This window comes from Glycine max, chromosome 2 (genome assembly GCF_000004515.6).
Source record: "Glycine max cultivar Williams 82 chromosome 2, Glycine_max_v4.0, whole genome shotgun sequence".
NCBI classification, from domain to species: Eukaryota; Viridiplantae; Streptophyta; class Magnoliopsida; order Fabales; family Fabaceae; genus Glycine; species Glycine max.
In genome coordinates, this window is record NC_016089.4 from 21,597,055 (window position 1) to 21,608,414 (window position 11,360).

General features: G+C 34.2%; 1 long non-coding RNA gene across 1 annotated transcript; it reads right to left on the reverse strand.

Annotated features, from left to right (window-relative positions):
- Positions 1-7,622: 7,622 nt before the first annotated feature.
- Positions 7,623-9,011, reverse strand: LOC112999533 (uncharacterized). The gene is made up of 3 exons (XR_005887492.1): positions 8,104-9,011; positions 7,941-8,012; positions 7,623-7,845 (listed from the first exon to the last, which is right to left on the reverse strand). It is a non-coding gene; the product is annotated as an uncharacterized lncRNA (long non-coding RNA).
- Positions 9,012-11,360: the final 2,349 nt, after the last annotated feature.

Sequence of the window (11,360 nt, forward strand, 5' to 3'; positions counted from 1 at the left end):
GGGGGAAATAGAGCAGTTAAAGAGTTTAAGCATCTCTTGAGGGGGATGGCTTAGGATCTTTAGTTTACCCATGGTATTGCACTTGATGGTGCCTATGTTTCGTACCTCATTTGACACAGAAATAGTGTAACTTGGCTAGTAAGTACTTGTAGTTTCTCGTGAGGAGAAATACTTGTACTAGGAGGTGTGTCACTCGGTTTGGAACTCCCTTGAAACTCAGGCTGATCACCATGGGGGGGAGCTGCCTGTGCACAACGGGGTGGCCTTGACAATTACTGCCTAGTTTTTTCCTAAGTGGGAGTGTCGTGTGGACACGCTTAGGCTATTTCCTTGGGGATGGTACCACATTGCATCTAAGAGTTGAGATCAGGTGCATGCATCATACTAAGCATGATTGTTTGGAATGATGGACTGATGATGATTGTTGTTGGGTATGTGTTGGACTAGTAAATGTTTATGTGTGCTTATGATATTTGTTAATGTTTTTTGTTTATAATGAACTCACCCTTGCATTTTGTACTGTGTGGTTGATACCTGTGATGATCACGAATCCTTGTTCATGGGAGCAGAATGACAGCACTAGAGGACGAGGAGTGAGATTCTTTTATGGAGCCGTCGAGCCGACGTGATGACGTTGGGATTATTTTGGGAGAGAGTTGTGTTTTGTTAATCAACTCCTCCATAGCTGGTTCTGTAATTCTTTTGTTGATATGAGGATGTAAATCACAAATTTATTTATATGTACGAACAAATTTACCTTTAGTAAAGGGTTTGTACTCCTAGTTAGACTGAATAACTGTTATAGGTAAATTAAATTGACTTTTAACTAAAGTGTGAAACTATTTGAATAGATCAATAGTCTCCAATTTATTTCTCAACAGATAAAGCCAAGTGAAACGAGTGTCAGCATTAACAAAGGTTACATAATGGATGTAACCATTATTGGACAAGACAGGTGAAGGACCTCACAAATTAGTATAAATGAGGTCAAAAGGATAAAAATATACAGTGAGAGAAGGGGAAGATGGAAGACAATGAGATTTGCCAATGCAACAGGGAAAACAAAAATCAGAACCTATTTTATTCATAATACGAATATTACATAATCTAGATTAAAGTTTCATAGTGTCACCACTATGGTGACCTAATTTGGATTGGCAAGTGGCCAAGGCAAGAGGACTATTACAAAGAGTATTTACATGAGACACACTAGGATTGATTCTATTTACACTAGGTGAAACAAAATCTTGAGAAAAAGCAGTTGGCATAGGTATTGAGCCAACAACAAAAATGGTATTGACAATGATAGAGAGCTTGAGTTGTTCTCTCGCTGACTGAAGCAAATTAGGGAATTGATAAAGGCCATTTCAACCTACCATCCATTTAAGGAACACCTTTTTAGAGACTTGAGATTTGACCAAACAAAATTCAGAATGAAACTCAAAAAGTACAAAATTATCCCTATAGAATTGATTGAAACTTATTAAATTTTTGTAAAGGAAGGAACAAATAAGAGGTTATTAAGAAGAAGGGGAATTTTGTGATTGAAAGGAAATGAGAAGGAGGATAAACTTGAAGAGTTCATATTCAAACCTTGACCATTACCAATTGTAATTTGGTCTGGTCCTTCAAAGGGAGTGGTTTGATGAATATTCTGAGAAACATTTGTGACATGGTGAGAGACCCCTAAATTGGGATACCAACTCGAAGAACGGGCTGAAGGAACACTTGTCAAATTGGCTTGAGGAAAATTAGTGTGCTGAGAATACTGATTGTACTAAGATTGATGAGATTGTTGTGTTTGATTGGAATTAGTGGTCTGATTATGATTATTATAGTTCGTGGCAGCATTGCAGAGTGCAACGATGAGCTAGAACCTTGAGCAACATAAGCTTTAGGATAAGAATCCTGGTGCACCAAACAATCATTGTAGCAAGCCAAAAGTGAAGAAACAACATTGACAACTGAAGAAAAGAACACAAAAAACAAGAAAATAAGGGAGGAAAGAAGAACCTCCTCTTCTCTTAGTTTAACCTTTTGGTTTTTCTACTTCACAGTCATAGTTGAGCCATGCATTAGCGCCCCCTAACACACTTATACTCTAGGGCTAAAATGGTTTCGACCATTTTGTTCTTTCTGTAAGTGAAGGGTCAGTGGTAACCTATACGTTCAAAACAAGGCTAGGTAGGGTTAACCCTTAGGCCAAAACCCACATCGACAACTCTACATAAAAAGAGCCAACATATCTGAGAAATAAGAACACCTAAGCAAATGTACCAGCTGAGCAACACACGAATAAAACCCAAATCATTGTTAGTAGCTATCGACAATGATTACATATAAATACCTGGGTACAACTAGGGGTCAACACACGAGTGGAGATGGCACGGGTGGAGCTTCCGTCAGCACGACAATGATTAGCGCTAGAAGGAGGGATTAGGAGATGAAAACAACAATGATGAGCACGTACGCGCCACAAGTCGTTTTTTAATTTTAATTAAACCAATTAAAGATGGTGTTTATAGTATCACCGTCATTGCCTCTCTTCGCTTCAAAGACGGTGCATATTCGTACCTTCTTAAATCATTTATTTTATAAAATAAATGCCATTGAGCTTTCTACGAAGGCGCTGCAGTACCCGTTGTTGAACAAGTAATTTTAAGACGGGTTTGAGTAACACCGTCTTCGTATAGCAGCTTCAAATTATGAAAATGCCACTGCGTATATTTTTAAGACGTGTACGTCATGATCGTCGTAAAAACTGCGTCGTGGAAAGCCCTTTTTTTAGTAGTGTTGGGTTTTGAGCATGCTTTTTTTGTTGAATTAATTGGAGCCATGTTAGCTATAAAGATTGCTTTCAAAAAAGGTAGGCATAGTTTGTGGTTGGAGTCTGATTTTATGCTTGTTGTTCAAGTCTTTTCTTCTGATTTTGTGCTTCTTCCTTGGATTGTTAGGAATAGATGGAAAAATTGTATAGTTATGACTAAAAGTAGGCATGGCAAGTGTACCTGTCCTCGTGGGGATCGATTCGGACCCGCCCTAACTCTGATAGGTAAAAATTGAGTTGATCGTTGTTGGGTTCGGGAATGGGGTCAGGTATGATGGTCCTGGCCCCATTGCTATTATGATATAAGAAATATTTTAAATTACTATTATAACCTTAGAATTTTAATGGATTAATGCTTATTTTATGCATGAAACTATTACTTTCCTTATAATTGTCTACAATTTTTACTTAATTTTATGTTGAGCTCAAAAAATAAACGAGAGAAAATAATTTTTACTTAATTTGTTGCTAAGCACTTGGAATTTCAACCTTTGTAAACAAGGTGTCACGATCACTATTTCTTTAAGATATCCAAAAATAAATAAGATCAACCAATTTTTATTTGAAATTTCAATTTAGCATGCTATAATAGATTTAGTCCAATTAAAAAAAATGTCTTGTTTTCTTCATTTTTTATGAATAAGAAAACAAGATAGGATCGGGGGTGGGGTTGGGAAACTTGATCCCCAAGCAGGGGTGGGGATGAGTATAATTTTTGGACACACTGGGGATAAGGGGCAAGGGCGAGGGCATGGACGAGGAGGACTTAGGGAGTTGGAGATGAAGGGCAGGGAGACTAAACTTGTCATTGTCGAGTCCCATTGCCATGCCTAACTAATAAATGTCTTTTGGTTCTAATTATTATCGAGAAATAATGAATTGGGTTCATATAGACATTTTGGATGCTCTTATTGAAATAGCCTTTCTTGCTTAGGGTCTCACCGAGTTTTTTTTTTTTAATGGCATGGGCCTCACGTTATAAAGTATTTTGTTTCCAAGTTTAATGATAGTTACAAAATATTCGATAGCAGCAGAAGTAGTAAATTTACTATAATTTGGGAAGAAATATGATTATTTCATTATGCTAAAAATTTCGTAGAAAATTTAATTTATTTTCTGCACAAATTTTTACAAAATTTGTTTTGTATCAGAAACTTGTAGATTTTTACAAAAAATAAAAAAAGAATTACAAAAAAAATTTCCATTTTTTATATTCAGTACCCGATGAATTGTGAAAAAAACCCTAGGAGTGATATTAAATTTCCTTAAATTCACTAAAAATTTCTAATAAAATTTTTAATTTTCTGCACAAGTTTTTTCAAAGTTTTTTTATAAAATAGATTCTTTTAGATTTTCCACAAAAAAGAAATTATAAATAAATTTTCCATTTTTTTTATATTCAGTACCTGATAAATTGTAAAAAAAAACCCATAGGAGTGCTATTAATAAAGTAGGGGAAATCTATTTTAATATTATAAAAGCCGATTAATTAAGAAAATAGTTAATATTTGAATATTATCGCTAAATGCTTAAAATTAACTATAAGAAATGATTATAAAAATCATTATTTTAATTTGTACATCATAGATTTAATTATTTTGGTCCTTTCAATTTGGTTTTTCTCTGCCACTGCCAAATATATTTAATTTTCAAAAGTATAATTTACTCATATAATTTTATTTAAATAAATTGTGGAAGAAGAGACTGAGATTAAGATTTATGTCTGTCCTTACTTAAATCCTTTCTAAAAAACGGAACAAATTATAAGTGAAAAATAATAGCCATAAATATTTTAGTCTCAAGATTGTCTCTAAACAAAAATAAAGTATTTCTAATTTAATTGAATGTATGTACATAAGTGAAAGCTACCGGACTACATGTTTATAATTTCAACCAATCTCTGTGATATATAATTGACAATTTACAACAAGAATTAATAATATTCAATTACTGGTTATATTAAGATTGATTTAAACTATAGTGGTCCCTAATTATGTGCAGAGCCTCTTGGCGAAAAGCTTTAAGCAGCAGCCTACCACTTTGGAAGCATCTGTATGAGGTACGTTTTAGAACGCGACATGCATCCAAGTTGACCTAGTTTGACTGTTGGTGAAGGGGAGCGAATCTTTTGCTCAACAATGCATTTACTTGACAGTAATACTTGCTTGATTTCTTTAAGATTTTGATTTTGAGCTTTGCGTATAAAAATAAATTCTACTAGAAAATTTGATACCATTAGATTATAAATGATTTTTGCTGGAATAATTGAGATTATGCTTTGTAGAAGATACTTTTTTAAGCAAAAAAAACATTTTATAATAATGGTGTTGCAATCACGGAGGACAAGAATTCAAATCAATACGTTTTGCAAAATAAGTAGAGTCGCTGTCAATATTTTTTATCAGGAAAACATTGGAAAATCCATTTTAAAGAAAATAGTTTTCAAAAGCTAAAATTAGGTTCAAAAGTTGATTGTGCATAGAAAAGTTATTAGCTCCCTACAACGTCCGTTCAAAGACTGTTACCTCTAATTGACTAAGTAAATTATTAATTACTATTAAAATATTTTTCTCACTCTAAAACACAATTAAGAATTAGAAAATGAGAATTAATTTATTCCATAATTTACATTTGGTGAAATTTTTTGTTTTATTTTATAGGATTTCACAGGGATGGTCTTCTGGTCCTACGTATCTCCCGATGCAATGTAGAGCATCAAAGTCCATGCAGTTCTTGATTTTGTGATATATGTTTTAGTTATTTTAGGGTTTTTGAGTCGTCACAACTCATACATTCTAAAAATTGACTCGATAGAGGTGTCACACCAAGGTCGATTCCTAAAGCAAGTTAATATGATTTCAACATGTTTATTTTAGAGAGAAAAATTGAGACATCATATTATCACAACTTGTGTCTTAGAGCTTTAAGGATTACTAGGATGTCATATCCAATTGACTAGTATCTTTTAATAGTCCAATTTTTTATAACAAAAAATAATTGAGGAATAATCTTGAGTACATCAAGTTGTCACAACTTGTGTCCTCTAAAAGTTTAAGGGACAAAAAAAACTGTTACATCCCACTATCCCCTTTTAATTAAAAAAAAATTGTAATTTGAATAACTCTAATTATAAAAATTGAAACCAATCTCCATTATCACAATAAAATAAGAATTAATCATTGAAATTGTATTGCTCTAATATTAAATGATTATTTAATGCAAATTCTTTTGAATATAGATTAATCATTTACAATTTTATTACCTTTTATTTAAGATTATATTACAGTCTTTATTACTATAATAGATTTTAAAAGTATCTTATAAAAATCTTCCAATAACATGTTTCCATTGAAAATTTCTTTTTGATTTTTTTATTCTTATTAACAAAATATATGTACACTAATTATTTATAATCAGATTTTTATGCATTCAAACTTAAATATAAAAAACAGGTCAATCATAATTATACACAAACTAGTCAGTGATTCGTGCATATGCACGAATCACTTGATTAACCAAACTTCAAAGGTTGATGTTCATGCGAATTTAAAATTCGTACATACACATGAACCACTTGATTATGGGAACTTCAAAGGTTGATTTTGATGCAAATTTAAGCAAAGATTGAAGATTAAATACATAGATGGATAATATTTATAGGAAAACAATTATTCAGATCACAAAATTAACAAACTATATTAAGATGAATCTCATGAGGCTCAAACATAATAAAGAAAATAAAATTTTAAAACTAAAAGGGGTTAAGTAAAAAGAAAATGTAGTCAGGTTGAGAATTGAAATTTCCAATAAGTCAAATAGTCTTTTTTTTCTAAACACATGGCAGCATGTTAATTATAATACAAATTACTCCATATTTACATTTGTCAGGTCACATAAGAATAAGTTGATTGTTAATTTACACTTAAACACTTGAATTTCAAGCGCCTCAACAGTGACCACACTATTTCCTCTAATTACCTACAATAAGAGGGAAAATATGCGTACGCACGGTCATTAGCAAAGTTTCTTACATGTATATTTATTTTTTTTTGTAAAGTAGACATAAATAAAAGTCAATATTTAATTATGTGACGTCTTCTTTGTTTGGGTGGAATTTCAACAAAACTTGACTTACTCGGTAGTACCCTAGACCATGAAATGGAAAATCTATAAGCATCCAAATTCATATACTTCATGATTCCAATATGAGAACCGCACGGGATGGCTAGGACATGTGGTCCGCATATACCTTCAGCTTCATCTTTCTTTCTTAGTTGCCTAAGCCTCTATTTTTCTTCTTCTTCAAATTACCTTTTTAAATACTCTCTTAAAACATTCATAAGCAGAACACTATGGATGACTTCAAAAATGAAGACCTTGTCCTGTATAAATTTTTCATGGCTGAGTGATACTCTTGAGGATGCAAGCATGTCACTCCAAATCTGCAATTGTATAGGCCATAATGCATATTGGTGAGAAAATTTTAGAGTATTTATTTTGACCTTCATAACTGAACATTGGAACCTGTCCAAGATAGAAGGACACAATCATAGTCAGAGGGCCCCTAAAATTTGTTCTTTGGGAAAGTAAAAGGTTTAGAAATAATTTTATATTAATCCTATCAAGATTTAATCAATGGGATGGGTCTAATCTGGATCAGGAGTTTATGTTTCTTAGAAAATTCAGACTGAATTCACTGTTTTTAATCATTGTACTCATTCCATAAACATTGGTAATCATTTAATTAAGTAGTGAATAGCTTCTGGCTCCAGGGTTGAGGCAGAGGACTGGAAGTTGGATCTGTCATTTCATGTAACCATAATTTGGCATTTATGATTTGTAGATGGGAATAAGATGACTGAAATTACAAAGAAGAAAATAAAACATGAATTAATAAGAATGAAGAAAGAAGATATAAATCCATAGCAGAATAGCATGAAATTTGAAGTTGAAGAACCTCTCAAATAGCTTGAACCTTCCATCAACAATAGCAGGGACTTTCCTTAAAGGGTTATCCTCTGAAGGAAAATCCAATAAAATTAAAGGTAAGATTAAGATAGACACAATATACTACCGACAACATTTTAAGTGCAAACAAAAAAATATGAATAACCTCGGAATTCGGGAGATAACTGTTGACGTTTGGATAAATCGACTTTGATCTCCTCAAAATCTATTCCATTCACTATATACAATATACAGAGACCAAATTAAAATTAAAATTCAAATTCCAAAAATAAAATAAGAAAGGAAAAAAGCAAAGATAATAGAAATACTTGCAAAATATGAGAACCACACGAGATGGCTGGGACATGCGGTCCGCATATACCTTCAGCTTCATCTTTCATTCTTAGTTGCCTAAGCCTCTATTTGCTTTTTCTTCAAATTACCTTTTTAAATACAAAAACTTGAGATATCAGCAGTGAGTGGTTAGCTTTGGCCATTCCAGCTTCAATGTTTAACACAATCATTTCGATCACGTCAGGAAAATTGCCATATGTTAAAAGTGTCTCAACAGTGAAACTGAAACCCCATCATAGAAAACACAATCATTCATTCCACTACAAAAAAAAAAGGGTAAAAAAATCAAAATCAAAACAAAACAAAGGAGCCCCAGATGAGAAATACCCAAAGTCCAACCAACACAGAGATCAGAAGGAGAAGAATAACAGAACAAAGATATTAATAAGATTCAAGATCGAAATCCCTACCCTGAAGGAGAAGCTTCTGAGTAGTCTCGTTGGGATCCATGGAACATTCCTTGAGCATTGCATAGACGTTTTCCTCATTGTGATTGTCCGTGATCTCCTTGATGTTCTGGATCGTCCTCCTCACACTGCTCGGAATTGAAGCCCTAAACCCCGCACCGCTCATCTTCGCAAACTAATCAATAAAATAGATGAAATAGCAATTAATGCAAAAACAACTAATTGGAAAGCAATAGTCATGTTTCTAATCCTGCAATTTACCAAAAAAGAACTTTACCATTTGATCCCCCCAACCCCTTGATCCCAAAAAATTATAATAAGAAAGCACAGAAGGGTTTTATCATGAATTCATTGATTTATTTTTACTTTTTATCAACCCTTTTGAGGCATGGATCGAGGGTAGTTTTTTTACTTCACAAAAAGGCACCTGGATTATTCACCTATATACATACCGATAGAAAACATCAAGCTACACAAATCCCCTCAAAAACCAAATGGGGTATTAATTTTTTTTTTTAAAATTCCTTTCTTAACCTAACAACGTCACGAGGAGTAGGTGCAAACAATCTCACGAGAGCAGGTGAGGTGTGAAGGCTTCAGGTGAGCTTTTAAGGAAAATCAGACCCGTGGGAGTGGGAAATGAAAGGGCTATAAGACCAAAAAACCAACGAAATAGATAGCTGCCACAGTCTCAGGCACAGGAATTTTAGAAATTTCCATATGCCATAAGACCAGAAAACCAAGGAAATGGGCAGATGTCATAGCCTCAGGCATGGGTATTCTAGGAATTTCCATATGCTTCTCTTTTAATATATACATAGATATCAACAACAAATTTACTGTTTTTGCAGAAGAAACTAAATCTGAATGAGAAAATATTTTGTGCAAACCTTAGCAATTATCTCAGTAGACACTATTCTAGTTTCTTCTCGAAGTTCCCTAATGGCAGCAGATTTGGGCTCTCCAGCATCTTCAATTCCCCCGAGAACCCCAACAGAACAGTCAATTTTATTAGAACAATTTAATACCATAACGAGAGAGAAAATAATTTACTTATTACAGGCAACAAAAGGGGGATATTTTTTAATAATCCTATAACCAAAATCTACAAAGAATCCACTTTTACAATGAGTTAGAACTTCGGTGCAAGGTGCCAAAACCATCCATAAATGTTTTTTGGTAGAAAGACCATCCATACACTATAATTGTAAGAATATTAGAGTAATTAACTTATTAATCTTATCAGGCAGGGTTTATACCGGTGGTACATGTCATAAATTATCCAGGTCTACCTCATCACTCAAGTTCATCCTGGCTGTGCAAACTTGATCAAACCATCAAACAATAGGTTAGCTGGTTTCCTCCATTGTTTTGTGAATGATGTGTACTGCACTACTATACTCATGTGTATGTATTTGGTTAAGTAATGGTGCGTTATCTAAGAGTGTGTATGTATGCATATATATTGTGGAGTTCAGATTTACTATAATATTTTTTATATAAGCAAATTAACGAAGTTTTCATTAAAAATCTAAAATTTTCTCGCATTTTTGAGTGATGATATCGTGACGACGAGGCGGGTCGTTACACAGCTGATTCAAGGAAATCTATTTCATGGTTTGCCTAATGAAGACCCTTATGCACACTTTGCAACATATATAGAAATCTGCAATACAGTGAAAATTGTAGGGGTGCCGGAAGATGCAGTGAGGCTCAGTTGCTTTTCATTCTCTTTGGCTGGAGAAGCAAATAGGTGGTTGCATTCTTTCAAGGGGAACAACTTGAAGACATGGGATGAAGTATTTGAGAAATTTCTGAAGAAATACTTCCCTGAATCAAAGACAGCTGAAGGCAAGGCAACTATTTCATCATTCCATCAGTTTTCAGATGAATCCTTGAGTGAAGCACTTGAAAGATTTCGTGGCTTGTTGAGGAAAACACCTACTCACGGATTCTCCGAACCCATTCAGCTGAACATTTTCATTGATGGTTTGAGATCGTTGTCCAAGCAATTGTTAGATGCTTCTGCTGGTGGAAAGATTAAGTTGAAGACTCCAGAAGAAGCAATGGAACTTATTGAGAATATGGCTGGTAGTGATCATGCTATTTTGCGTGATAGAACTCATGTTCCCACCAAAAGAAGCCTGTTAGAGCTTTCTTCACAAGATGCACTATTGGCACAGAACAAGCTGCTAGCTAAGCAGCTGGAATCGCTCATTGAGACATTTAGCAAGCTGCCAACACAATTACAAGAGGCTCGACCTTTCCATTCAGCAGTTATGCAAGTTGGAGGTTGTAGTATATGTGGAGGAGCGCATGAATCTGGTTGTTGCATACCCCTAGATGATGCTACAAAGAAAGTGAATTACATGGGAAATCAAAACAAACAAGGATTCCATGCAGGCAATTTTTCAGGTTACCAGCAAGGTGAAAATTTCAATAAAAATCAGGGGCAAGGATGGAGGTCACATCCAGGAAATCAATTCAATAAAGACCAAGGAGGACCATCCAACAGACCTCGGAATCAAGGGCCTAGCTTGTATGAGAGGACCAATAAGCTGCAAGAGACTTTGGCTCAGTTGATGCAAGTTTCAATGTCCAACCATAAGAGCACTGAGTCAGCCATCAAAAACCTGGAGATCCAAGTGGGATAGCTAGCTAAGCAAATAGCTGAGAATTCTTCTGGAGGTTTTGGAGCTAATACAGAGAAAAATCCCAAAGAAGAATGTAAGGTTGTCATGACTAGAAGCAAGAGAGAGACCATGGTGGAAGATGAGAGTAGGACTAGTGGGGAAAAAAGAGTTAGAAGTTGAGGGAGAAAAAGG